Source organism: Scyliorhinus canicula, chromosome 7, assembly GCF_902713615.1.
Source record: "Scyliorhinus canicula chromosome 7, sScyCan1.1, whole genome shotgun sequence".
NCBI lineage: Eukaryota > Metazoa > Chordata > Chondrichthyes > Carcharhiniformes > Scyliorhinidae > Scyliorhinus > Scyliorhinus canicula.
Genome location: NC_052152.1, coordinates 143811568 through 143825411, shown reverse-complemented (window position 1 = coordinate 143825411; position 13844 = coordinate 143811568). Strand labels below are relative to the sequence as shown.

At 44.3% G+C, this 13844-nt stretch overlaps 1 long non-coding RNA gene across 1 annotated transcript; it reads right to left on the bottom strand.

The window, feature by feature from the left end:
* Nucleotides 1–2031: 2031 nt before the first annotated feature.
* Nucleotides 2032–13032, bottom strand: LOC119968644. The gene is made up of 3 exons (XR_005461161.1): nucleotides 12936–13032; nucleotides 4234–4329; nucleotides 2032–2807 (listed from the first exon to the last, which is right to left on the bottom strand). It is a non-coding gene; the product is annotated as an uncharacterized LOC119968644 (long non-coding RNA).
* Nucleotides 13033–13844: the final 812 nt, after the last annotated feature.

Sequence of the window (13844 nt, the reverse complement as noted above, 5' to 3'; positions counted from 1 at the left end):
GTCCTCACCCATTTAACAAAGGAAGTAGTCTCATCTGTCATCACACCCCCACCCTCCCCCCTCACACTACCACACTTAGAAACTTTTCCATTAAATTGCTGATACCAATGTTTTTCGTCAGTACCTTTGCTATTGCTAAGGTTGTTTTAATATGTGGACTGTTTCACTTTACCAATGGATACGAGAGAGTGAGATCTCCCAGAAGCAAACATGTGCTCTGTGTGTAGCTTCTTTAAACAAAATAAAAAAGCAGTAAAACTGTCATCATTTGATGTTCTTGCCTGGCTGGAGAAAATGTCCAAAGGAAAATATAGCTTTGGAATGGTGGCAATAAGGTGGATGACTATTCAAAATGCTCGGATGATATTCCTTTGGCAACAATTCTATTGCAAGCATCAGGGCAGTTTTTTGAAGTTAATGGGTGTAACCTACCGGCCACATCCCGCTGGAATTGGAGAGGAATGAGGCCGGTAAATGCCAGGAGAGGCCTTCCTTGGAGTTTCTCATGTCTGTTGCACCACAAGCGATCTGGCCAGATCTCACGAGATGTCACAAACTGGTGGGTGGCGCCCAATCTCGCATGGCTTACCGCGTTGATGCCAGAACTAACCGGCTCCCGACATCTATCGGACTCCCCTGTTGGGCGCTATTTAGTACAAGTCCACGCAGGGGGAACAGCACCTGGGGAGGGGGGGGGGGGTCTCCCAGACCATTGGATGATCACAGGCACGGCAGGGTGATACCTTGGCTTTCCTCTTGCCATTTCTATGCTGGCACCTTGGCATTGGCAACCTGGCATTGCGAATGTGCCAGGGTGGCACTGCCAGGCTGTCAGGAGCACTGCTATGGCGACAGGGTGACAGTGCCAGGGTTCTCAGGTGCCAAAGTAGTACTCACAAGGGTCGGGCCTGAGTGGGGCCATGCCATGAAAGGAGGGATGATGGGGGATATGAAGAGTGAGGGGTGAAGGGTAGGTATTAAGGGGCTTTCAGAAGCTTTGGGGAGGGTGAAGGATGAGGGTTCGGAAGGAGAGGCCTAGAGGTGGCGTGGGAAGGCCTGGAAAGGAGTGGGGTGCTTTGCGACCACATGGCGGCGTGTCCTGACTAGCAGGGTTGTGGGATGACGTCCATGTGTACGGGGGCGACATTGCCCATTGGTGGGGGGTCCCTCAAGCTCACTTGAACATCGCTTTCAACATTATGGCCCAATCTCTGAGCAGCCAGTGAGTTCAACTCCCCAATGATGGAAAAAAGAGTGTTGGCTAACCTGGAGAAAAACTACGCAGAGCCCAAAAAGTGACTAAGTATGGTTAGAGTATGGGAACCCGCCAACAGTGCTGGGGAGAAACTCGCAGCCAAACCCTCCTAAAATGACACAAAAGGTTCCGTTAAATCACGCCCAAATTTTAAGTCAGAAAGTTACCCAAGGAGAAAAGACATGTTGAGCTTTGTTTGAACACTGTGTGAGCCAATGACAGAGAGATCCATGTGCTAATGGGAGTGGGAGGTAAAATGGTGATCCACGCCTACTTCAGAGCCACAATTGAACCATTCACTTTGCTTTTTTTCTTGTTACTCTTGTTCTGTTTTTCTTGTCAATCATTCACTTTCTCATTCAGCATACTTTTAAGCAAAGCCACTTCAAAATTTGACAAAGGGTCATCTGGATTCATAGAATTTGCAGTGTAGAAGGAGGCCATTGAGTCTGCACCGGCTCTTGGAAAGAGCACCCTACCCAAGGTCAACACCTCCACCCTATCCCCATAATCCAGTAATCCCACCCAACACTAAGGGCAATTTTGGACACTAAGGGCAATTTAACATGGCCAATCCACCCAACCTTCACATCTTTGGTCTGTGGGAGGAAACCGGAGCACCCGGTGGAAACCCACGCACACACGGGGAGGATGTGCAGACTCCGCACAGACAGTGACCCAAGCCGGAATCGAACATGGGATCCTGGAGCTGTGAAGCAATTGCGCTATCCACAATGCTACCGTGCTTCGAAACGTTAGCTCTTTCTCTCCCTACAGATGCTGCCAAACCTGCTGAGATTTTCCAGCATTTTCTTTTTGGTTTCAAAAATATATCATTCAATCTAAAATATTTGGGGATATCCTGAAATTGTGAAAGGTGTTGTGTAAATGCAAATCTTTACAAAAGCATGACAAACTCTTGGCAGCTGATAGTTTCGAGCAGAATTCCTGACATAATGCGGTCCAAAATGGGTGCATGTATCAGAAATTCAGCTGCTAAAACTTTTCCCAATATGTGTTTCCACCCCAATTCCATCAATACCTGGCGTTTATTTGTATCACACAGTATTGTGCTTAAATTTGTGCAGCTATTGTTGATTTGGTATCTAAAGTTTAAGCGGTTTGCAGTTTCTTCTACTATTATGTTTCAGGGCATTTGGAATCTCTCAGTGTCTATTGGCCTGTCCCCTGCAGCAACCAGTTAAAACTCACTTAAATCACAGCCTCCAAAATCACAGTCTCCACAATCACAATCCCCTCCTTCGCAACATCCGAGATCACAGCATACAAAAGAAAAACATTCCCCTAATCCATCATTGTCTTCCGCATTAGACTCTTCTCCATCAGGTATGTCTGCAGAAAAGAAAGTTCTACACGTTCTCAAACAACAGCAACAGCCGTTGCGTGAACCAGATTTCCGACGCTTGTTTGTCTTGTTGCTCCTCTGCTTCTTCTCCTTCTCATCTGCACCTGCAGTCCTCAACTCATTGTTATCTTGCTGTGGTCTTTCTTCTTGCTGGCTGGTGCTGCATCCCATATCTACGTAACCTTGCTGAATGAGGTTAAAAAACAGTGGTAAGTATTAGTATAATTACTGATTATATTAAACTGTGTAATATTTTGTGAGACTGGTAGATCAATGTGGAAGAGGTGGGATTAAGAATGAGAAACAACTTGATAGTTGAGAGAAGGAACAGTTTTGCTTTTTCTTAAAGCCTCACTTAAAGCTTTTCTGTTCGGCAAAATGGCTGGGGTATAGGGGGTTACTGGATTATTAGCTGTTTTAAAGAGGTGAGGGACAATGGCCTGAAAGGAATTGACCATTAACTGTCCTTCTCTCCAAAGGAATGGGGGAGGAGGCAGAGGGCCATGGCCTCAAACCAGAACCACAATGTAGTGGGTGAGGTTGGGAAAGCACTGGGGGCTGAGATTTGTTTGTGGGTCATGTTTAGAGACTAGGCCAAATGCTTTTCAAAGAACTGCTGTGCTGGGTTGTTATTTCAACAAGTAATGAATCCAAAACTGTTAAAAGTTTATTAACAGCAGCAAGCAATGTGCCAGGGATTGGGTTCGATGCCCAGCTTGGGTGACTGTCTGTGTGGAGTCTGCACGTCCCCCCCCCCCCCCCCCCCCCCCCGTGTCTGCGTGGGTTTCCTCCAGGTGCTTCGATTTCCTCCAACAAGTCCTGAGGGACGTGCTTGTTAAATGAATTGGACATTCTTAATTCTCCTTCTGTGTACCCGAACAGGTGCTGGAGTGTGGCGACTGAGGGATTTTCACAGTAATTTCATTGCAGTGTTAATGTAAGCCTACTTGTGAAATTAATAAAAATTATTATTATTATTATTATTATTAATGAATCCTAAAATGTTCAAAGCTTTACTAACAGCAGCAAATATCAGCCCCAGGGGAATTTGCAGAGGAACATACAAAACTGAGAGGCAGGAAAAGACCATCGAGCTCATACACATTCAGGATGTGCAAAGCAGTGGAATTAAATAACTTCTTCACTAAGCAAGTATGACATCTCCTGGTGATTAACTTTTCACTTTGCTACTGGATACTATGTGCCTGCCAGGGATTTTCCTGCGATTGGACAACTTCGTCCCTCCACCCACCCGATTTTCTCCAGCAACATTACCTCAGGCATCTGATCTCCTCCTACGCCTGTCAGCCCTCTCCCCAAGGCTCAGAATCCCAGCACCATCACCACTCAGTGCAATGCACTCAGCTACTTCCTTCAAATCCCTGTGATTGAAATCATCTGATCCCAGAAACTTGTCCCTCTTTAGTCCCATTATTTTTCTCAGTATTGTTACTTTGCCCACATTAATTCTGTGATGCAGCCTTAGTTTTGCTGGGAGGTATGGCACGCTAACCATATCCTCTACTGTAAACACAGGCACAGAGCAATTCTTTACCATGTCCACTACTTCCTTATTGTCATTGATAGAATCACTTTTATCAATTCAACTCACTTTGAGGGTGCGACAAAGGAGTTTGAGCGGGGTTGACGGTGGAGGTGATGGTCTTCAATTTCATTCAGGCCTTCAGTTCAACTGGAAATGCTGGCACTGAAAATAAAGGAAGTGGAAATCAGTGAACATATTTATAGATGGATATGATCAAAGGAACTCAGATGGTGGTGGGACAGGAATTGTCATTAGCCTGAGGAATCCACAGTGGGTTTTCACAGGGGTCTGCTTTGAGGCATCTTTTATTTTCTGTCTTTACAAATGATCTGGAGATCGGAGATGCAAACACAATGGCAACACTTTCAGATAATACAAAGCAGAATGATTGAGAGGAGGGGAGTGATCATGTAAACTGAGCATGTTCGTACTGTAAAATGAAAAGTTTGTGAATTATATATGATTGTTGGTTTAAAGATTATATTAGCAGTAGATAGTGGAGCTGGGATATGAAATGATATGTATATCGCAAGAAGTCTTACAACACCAGGTTTAAGTCCAACATGTTTGTTTCAAACACTAGCTTTCGGAGCACTGCTCCTTCCTCAGGTGATAACCCTAAAGAACACACTCTCCATTCTGATGTCTGGCATGCACTTGATATTCACAATTAAAAGAATTGGAGCAAGATGAACTAGCCATTTCTGAAGACCATGAGTTACAGGTGATCCTAATGATAACCTGGTGTTGTAAGACTTCTTACTGTGCTCACCCCAGTCCAACGCCGCATCTCCACATCATGATATGTATATAGTCAGGTTAGTGAAGGGTTAATTATTACATCTTTGTGTAATACAAACACTAGAGGGCACCACCGCTTCTCTGTAAAGAAATCTGACCTGAGGGAATTATGGGTAGCAGTATTAGTGAAGGAGAAAGCATGAGAGCAACACTAGGAGAAGATTAGGTTAGACAAGAGTTAACACAACGTGAGATTATAGTATAGTTAGTGACTATTTAGATTATTGAGCACTGCTAAACAGATTCAATATTACTTTATTATTAATTGTAGCTCAGTAGCGTGTGCAAACTTCATTTAATTAATAGTTTTACAATAAATTAGTTTTGTTTCAATCTAATGATTGGTGGATTCTTTGTCATCAACACATCCAATCAGTCTGGAAGAAAAGATAAAGAGCACAACATATTACCGCCAAGGGGAATATAACAGGATACACAGAACTGGCTGTCATTCAAGTCTTGGTTTGTGACAACTGAAAAACTCAGTCAACTTGGGAGGAGATCTTGAGAAAGAGGCGTTTCAAATGAGTAAACCCAGAAATAGACGGAGAGAGGAAATAGACATAACTGGGGTGAAAGGCATCCTCAGAATTTTGGAGGTGAGCCATGGAGATTCTGATTGCATTCTTGGTACACATCCTGTGGACATTCGGGCAAACAGCTTAAAGCTAAAGAAGGGCCGATAAGTTGGTCTACGGGGCACTTCTGTGCACTTTACAGTCAAATTAAAAAAACAAAGAATGAAAGAAACAGGTAAACAAGTTACTAAAAGAAAGTGAAAGATGGAAAGAGAACCAAACATTTTCCCCCCAAACGTTTTGGTACTTGTTAAAACTTGTACAATTTCTGATTTTGCAAACATCAACCTGCTTTAACAATGATCTTGTGTTGACTCAAATGTACTCGATAATCTTGGATACCAAACAGTACTGTTTCACGAGAACTCATAATTGTCTGCTCATTTATTCAGATCTCTTCTGCAGTCATGTTTATGAGTTGTGAATACACCTGACACTGCCTCTAGGATCACCTGTAACTCAGGGTCATCAGAAATGGCTAGTTCATCTTGCTCCAATTCTTTTAATTGTGAATATCAAGTGCACACCAGACATCAGAATGGAGAGTGCGTTCTTTAGGGTTATACCAGATACAGTTATTAACATAATAAATTACTACCTGATAGCATTTGAGTACATCCCTACTTCCTAGAACCTGAATATTATGCATGGCCATATAGGTAGAAGAGAGGACTGTGACTTGAACTCCATCATTGTCTATCTTGAGGATAAGGGGTGCTTGAATTATTTTCTGGCTTGAATTGTCAAAATCTAATTAAACGTGTGTTGCAAAATTCATGAGTTGTGGCAAACAATGGTAACAGAGAGCTGGTATGACATTGATTTTGATGGTCTGCACTGTCAAAAGTATGGATTAACAAATTGCCCAATATCATCATGTCAAATAAGAGAAACCAATTCTGCCAAAAAGCCTATTGGAGTCATTGGGGATCTTTAACCATTTTCCTGGATGGCTGCTGCACAGTGGCAACAAGCTGAGCTACAGCCGCATGATCCCTGTTGTTGCCTTCATCCTCTAGCCTCTGCTCAATAGGTTCGGGTTCCATCTGTCCATGGAGAAGGTGGGGGGGGGGGGGGGGGGGGGATGGCCCATAATGTTACTGCTGGTCTCCATAACTATTGCAGCAGTCACAAAGACAGTGACCCAGGCTTCAGCAATCAAACAACCCTTTCTTTGCACATGGGTTCTGGATGACCTTAATCAAAGAACAAAAGAACAAAGAAAATTACAGCACAGGAACAGGCCCTTCGGCCCTCCCAGCCTGCACCAATCCAGATCCTTTATCTAAACCTGTTGCCTATTTTCCACGGTCTACTTCTCTCTGTTTCCCACCCGTTCATATATCTGTCCAGATGCATCTTAAATGATGCTCTCGTGCCCGCCTCTACCACCTCCGCTGGCAAAGCGTTCCAGGCACCCACCACCCTCTGCGTAAAAAACGTTCCCCGCACATCTCCCTTAAACTTTTCCCCTCTCACCTTGAAATCATGATCCCTTGTAATTGACATCCCCACTCTTGGAAAAAGCTTGTTGCTATCCACCCTGTCCATACCTCTCATAATTTTGTAGACCTCAATCAGGTCCCCCCTCAACCTCCGTCTTCCCAATGAAAACAATCCTAATCTACTCAACCTTTCTTCATAGCCAGCACCCTCCACACCAGGCAACATCCTGGTGAACCTCCTCTGCACCCTCTCTAAAGCATCCACATCCTTCTGGTAATGTGGCGACCAGAACTGCACGCAGTATTCCAAATATGGCCTAACCAAAGTCCTATACAACTGTAACACGACCTGCTGACTCTTGTACTCAATACCCCGTCCGATGAAGGCAAGCATGCTGTATGCCTTCTTGACCACTCTATCGACCTGCGTTGCCACCTTCAGGGTACAATGGACCTGTACTCCCAGATCTCTCTGTACATCAATTTTCCCCAGGACTCTTCCATTGACCATATAGTCTGCTCTTGATTTAGATCGTCCAAAATGCATCACCTCGCATTTGCCTGGATTGAACACGATCTTCCATTTCTCTGCCCAACTCTCCAATCTATCTATATTTTGCTGTATTCTCTGACAGTCCTCCTTGCTATCTTCAACTCCACCAATCTTAGTATCATCTGCAAACTTGCTCATCAGACCACTTATACCTTCGTCCAGATCATTTATGTATATCATAAACAACAGTGGTCCGAGCACGGATCCCTGTGGAACACCACTAGTCACCTTTCTCCATTTTGAGACACTCTCTTCCATCACTACTCTCTGTCTCCTGTTGCCCAGCCAGTTCTTTATCCATCTAGCTAGTACACCCTGAACCCCATACGACTTCACTTTTTCCAGCAACCTGCCATGGGAAACTTTATCAAACGCCTGTATATGACATCTACAGCCCTTTCCTCATCAATTACCTTTGTCACTTCCTCAAAGAATTCTATTAGGTTTGTAAGACATGACCTTCCCTGCACAAAACCATGCTGCCTATCACTGATAAGTCTATTTTCTTCCAAATGTGAATAGATCCTATCCCTCAGTATCTTCTCCAACAGTTTGCCTACTACTAACGTCAAGCTCACAGGTCTATAATTCCTTGGATTATCCCTGCTACCCTTCTTAAACAAAGGGACAACATTAGCAATTCTCCAGTCCTCCGGGACCTCACCCGCGCTCAAGGATGCTGCAAAGATATCTGTTAAGGCCCCAGCTATTTTGTCCCTCGCTTCCCTCAGTAACATGGGATAGATCCCATCCGGTCCTGGGGACTTGTCCACCTTAATGTATTTTAGAATACCCAAAACCTCCCCCTTCCTTATGCCGACGTGACCTAGAGTATTTAAACATCCATGCCTACCCTCAACATCTGTCATGTCCCTTTCCTTGGTGAATACCGATGCAAAGTACTCATTAAGAATCTCACTCATTTCCTCTGACTCCACGCATAAATGCCCTCTTTTGTCTTTGAGTGGGCCAATCCTTTCACTAGTTACCCTCTTGCTCCTTATATACGAATAAAAGGCTTTGGGATTTTCCTTAACCCTGTTAGCCAAAGATATTTCATGACCCTTTTAGTCCTCTTTATTGCGCGTTTGAGATTTGTCCTGCTTTCCCGATATTCCTCCAAAGCTTCATCAGTTTTGAGTCGCCTCGATCTTATGTACGCTTCCTTTTTCATCTTAGCTAGTCTCACAATTCCACCCGTCATCCATGGTTCCCTAATCTTGCCATTTCTATCTCTCATTTTCACAGGGACATGTCTGTCCTGCACTCTAATCAAACTTTCCTTAAAAGACTCCCACATTTCAAAAGTGGATTTACCCTTAAACAGCTGCTCCCAATCCACATTCCCGAGCTCCGGTTGAATTATGTTAATCCCTGGGTCCTTGCACAGCCTCTACCTTAATTTTGATGGTTTCTTGGGAGAGTACAGGCATGGATCGTCTCACAAGCAGCCAAATTTATACAGGTCATTTTCAGTGAAGTAGACATTTAGGATGCTACAGACTAATATTTGGAGACCATTCAGCGTGAAGATGTTGAAGACTCCACCATCCCCAGTGCAGCGGAAGACGTGATGAAACCAATCTGCAAAAACACTAAGGGTCTTCAGTGGGGCCCTGCTTGATATTTTCCAAGATTTGGTGGAAGTCAAGGCCCCACCAACTGAGCGTTCTGGTCAGGCCAGTCTCCTTGTCCTCTATCGAACCATTAGGAAGCATGTCCTGATCCATCCTCCATTTTACTTCCAAGCAACATTTGGGCCAGCAGGACATGTTTTCGGTTGTTTTCTTCTGGTTCTGGATGAATGCCCGTAACTATTTCAAACTTAGCATGAGGTTGAGGGGAAATCTATTCATATCCACCACTCCCAGTTCCTCCTTTAGAGCTTTGACCTCACAAAGGATATGGGATCTATGTGCGGTTGCAGTGATGGCCTCACCTCACCTTCAGGAAATAGTTGTTTGCTATTACTCTTTTTCTCACCAGGTTTTGGGCTTCGGCTGTCTTGCAGCTTTTGCCTGGATGATCACTCACTTTTATTTTCCCATCTATTCTGCCGTCCTTCTATGGAAGAGGACGAGGAGAGGGGGGTAAGTTTCTCAACCGCATTACCTCAACCAGGTCCGGGATCACCCACTTTGGAGATAGCAGTCAAAATTGTTGACTGGTTTGAAAGTGGATCTGACAGATTCTAGTGAAATGTGGGGATGGCCAGCTCCTGTTGCATCTCACGTGTTACCTAATCTGGTTTTCTCAGCCTGCGGCTCACTGTTTTGTTTCAGTATTTTCGCCAGTTTTCTAGCAATGCCCTGCATTACGCCCTTTTGTTATCAGTACAATGGATTGCACAGGGATCACTTTCTGGCAAATCTGCATATTAGAGTGAGACAGCTAGTCTCACTCTAATATGCATTCCCAACGTCTACGCAAGGCATGGGACCTGACTCCCTTGTCATGGAGCCCATGGATGGGTGCTGTTCAGTGCTGGTCCTGATAAATAGGGACCAGATGGAATGGCACTTGTGGGGGGGAGTCTCTCCCAGGGGATTGAAGGCTCCTGGATGGTTGCCCTCTGCGCAGGGTGGCACTGCTGGTGCCACCTGGGCACTGGCATTGACAGCCTGGTGCTGAGGCAGTGCCACCTGGGTTTCAGCCTGGAGGTGCCCAGGTGGCACTGTCAAGTGGCAGGGGGACTGCCAGGCTGGCATTGCCAAGGTGTCAAGCTGGCATTCTTTGTGTGGTGGCATCAGATGTTTCCCTGCATGGATTGGGGGGGGGGGGGGGGGGGTTGATGACCCCTGTAAATGTGCGTTGGGCTGGGGGGGGTTGCAGGTTGTGTCGGAACCTCAAGATATTGGGACGGCATTTAAAAATGGGCCGAAGTGTGACCTAGGCCGCGCATTTCCTGCTGAGGCCCACGAACTATCCGGATCGGTGTTAGATAGCGGGCTGTTTCTTGGCGCTCCGAGCGCCTAGAAAACCTGGCAAATTGTGCGTGCTACAGGACTGTCCCAATTTGGGTAGATTATGCCCTAAGTATGTGCTATCCTGGAGAGATACCCCCAGCCAAATCGCCTGAAATGACATTTAGAATTGTTTCCGTTAAATCGCACGCTCGGTTTCTAAATTGACAGACATGATTGGAAAAATTACCATATTGGTCTCTTCATCTTTTTAAACAGACCGACGGTGGTTTCTAGTTTTGGGTGAATGTTGATAGGACAGCAAGAGGTCCAACAGTTAAAATAATTTAAGGACTGAACGACAATTACTACAAGTGACAGAATCATGATAATAAGAATCTTTATTGTCACAAGTGAGCTTACATTAACACTGCAATGAAATTGCTGTGAAAAGCCCCTAGTCGCCACATTCAGGCGTCTGTCCAGTACGCAGAAGGAGAATTCAGAATGTCCAAATGACCAAACAGCACGTCTTTCAGGACTTCACAGCTCCAGGGTCCCAGGTTTGATTCCGGCTTGGGTCACTGTCTGTGTGGAGTCAGCACATTCTCTCCGTTTCTGTGTGGGTTTCCTCTGGGTGCTCCAGTTTCCTCCGATAGAGAAAGATGTGCAGATTAGGTGGAATGGCCATGCTAAATTGCCCTTAGTGTCCAAAAAGGTTAGGTGGGGTGACTGGGTTACGGGGATAGGGTGGAGGTTTGAGCTTAAGTGGGGTGCTCTTTCCAACGGCTGGTGCAGACTCGATGGGCCAAATGGCCTCCTACTGCACTGTAAGTTCTATGATTCTCCTGTGATTGCTTTCAATTCGTATCCCTCATCTTGTCCCCACTGCATCATCGTCCCTTTACCATCTCGCTCACACTGATCTTTTTCCAGTGATGAGTGCAGGTGAAGTCCCAAGTGCAATACCCACAGTGGCCAGTACTCTCAGTGACGCTGCCGGTATTGGAGAACATCTGGTCTCTGATTGGCTGGCAGCTTTTTGAGCTGGGATGTCTGCCCTGCTGCACGGTTACTTTGGGGGAGGTCTAACACCACCCAGAGTGCCTGATTATCTTGGAACTGTGTTGCCCCCACCCCCACCCCCTGTGGAAAGCAATGCTGCTTTCCACTGGTTTCAAGGAACATTCGCCAACATTAAATTTTACCCCTCCAGACAAGGTGTCATCCAAATACTTTGGTAAGACCAGTGAACATCCAAGAATGGCTTTTATCAGACATCGTGTGAAGCATAATCTTGAGATACCAGTGTAATTGTGCAGATGTGATTTGTTCAACTGTCATGCAGAGATGCACGGTAAATTTACACAGAAGAATGTGTCTTAGACATGCTTAACGACTTGATAACAGCAAAGCATAAAATGGTTAATGTGGCCAGTAGTGTGTGAAAACATTCTGAATCATCAAGGAATTGGCATCTCCGCCATAGAAAACCAACTTTGAGACCATCAGGGAGGAGGAGCATCGAACTAAATTCAGTAAACTGAAGACAGATGAGAACTAACACAAATATGTGTATTTGCAGTAAGCCAATATTTTATAATCCCAAAAGGATGAGGAATATCCCCGAGTGACCTGCAGGTAGACATTGATCATGGATCCCATTATCTTGACAATATTTTCACTGAAGTAAAATAAATGGGAAAGAATGCTGGAAAAGATTACGATGAATTACGGTTTCCTCAGGATTAGAATTGTGGGAGGCGGTACATTGAACACCAGATATAGTACAGAATTTCCAACAATTCCAAGACAAAATTCATCAAATAATTAAAGAATCTAAGAAAAGTGAGGGAAGAAAGATAATCATTGAAACACAACTCTGTTTCTCTCTCATACGTGTTGCCCAACCTGCTGCCTGTTTTCTGTTTCTTTCCTGTTTCCATTTTCCTGTGGTAATGAACTCAACTATTATCTGGCACGCTCTCATACTTTGTTCAGCATATTCCACAGTTTCCGAGTTGCTTCCCTTAATTTCACTTATCTATCTTGGTTTGACAAACTCACGTTTCAACATATAATCCATATAATCTGTCCTTCATCAAAGAAATCTGCTGACAGTTTGTCTCAAAAGAAATGTTAACTACTGTTTGGTGGGTTGTGGTTTTGAAACATATAGAAAGGTTAATCACCCTCTCTAACTCTGGCACAGATATTCATCTATTGTATATAATCAGAGTCCTTACATCCGTCATTATGTCTAAAACTACCAAATGCTCCATAGTGATACGAGATGTCCTTGTGGCAACCGTCTAGTCTAGAAATTAACATTTCAGTTAATGGTGAACCAGAGATTAACATTTAAAGACCGCCTTGTTTAATTCACACTCACTGCTAACGTTCTGACATTGTCCACGGTTTGCACACTTTGAGATCTCTTGGATCTCACTGCACCAACTCACAACACACCTAATACAGTGACACTTACCTGTTGCAAATTCTCGATCCCTCGAAGTTAACTTTGCATTTCTGGAAACACCCTGCACCTACACTCTACTCCTGCCAAATTCACCGTGAACACAATGTTTCAGTGTTGAGTAGCAGAGGAAGCCTGGTCACAAAATCCTTAAATAGAAAAAAGTGCATGGTATGTGTTTGACTGACACCTCAGAGAACCAATAGGCACTGCTGACTGTGGAATTGATATTATGATTAGGAGCATCAAGCACACACAAAGTAAATTCAGTGAGTTGTGAGAAGTCATCTTCTCTCAAAACATCAGCGGAGAACCAAATCCTGACCCCGGTTACTGTCTGGTGTGAAGTTTGCATATTATCCCTGTGTCTGCTTGGGTCTGACCCCCACAACCCAAAGATGTGCAGGTTAGGTGGATTAGGCACACTAAATTGCCCCTTTAATTGGAAATGGAAACATTAGGTACTCAAATTAATATTTTTAAAAATTGGTCATCAGGTTAATGGGCTGGAGGACCTGGGAGTAGAAGGGCTGAGTGCATGAGGTAGTTACATAAAAAATAATTTATTACCGACTAAAGTGAATGCCGGAAGAAAAAGGTGTAGAGAGCAACCTACCAGAAAAAGAAGTAACATGTAGATTCCTTTATTCTTTCATAAGTAGCCCAACAAGAATTACAGTAAGAAATCCTTTCATTACCAAAGCAGGCAATTCAACTGCTCAAGCACGTTCAGTAATTTAATTACATCCTGATTGACCTGTTTCTCAGTTTCAAATACCCATCTTTATAATGTTACCTTACTAAAATCGACCAACCTCAGTCTTGAAAACTGCAGTCATCTTTTCCAACTTAAGCTTGAAAGCTTCCACAGAGAATGACTACAGTCAATGATGGGGTACTCAGTTACTGGGCTGTATGGAA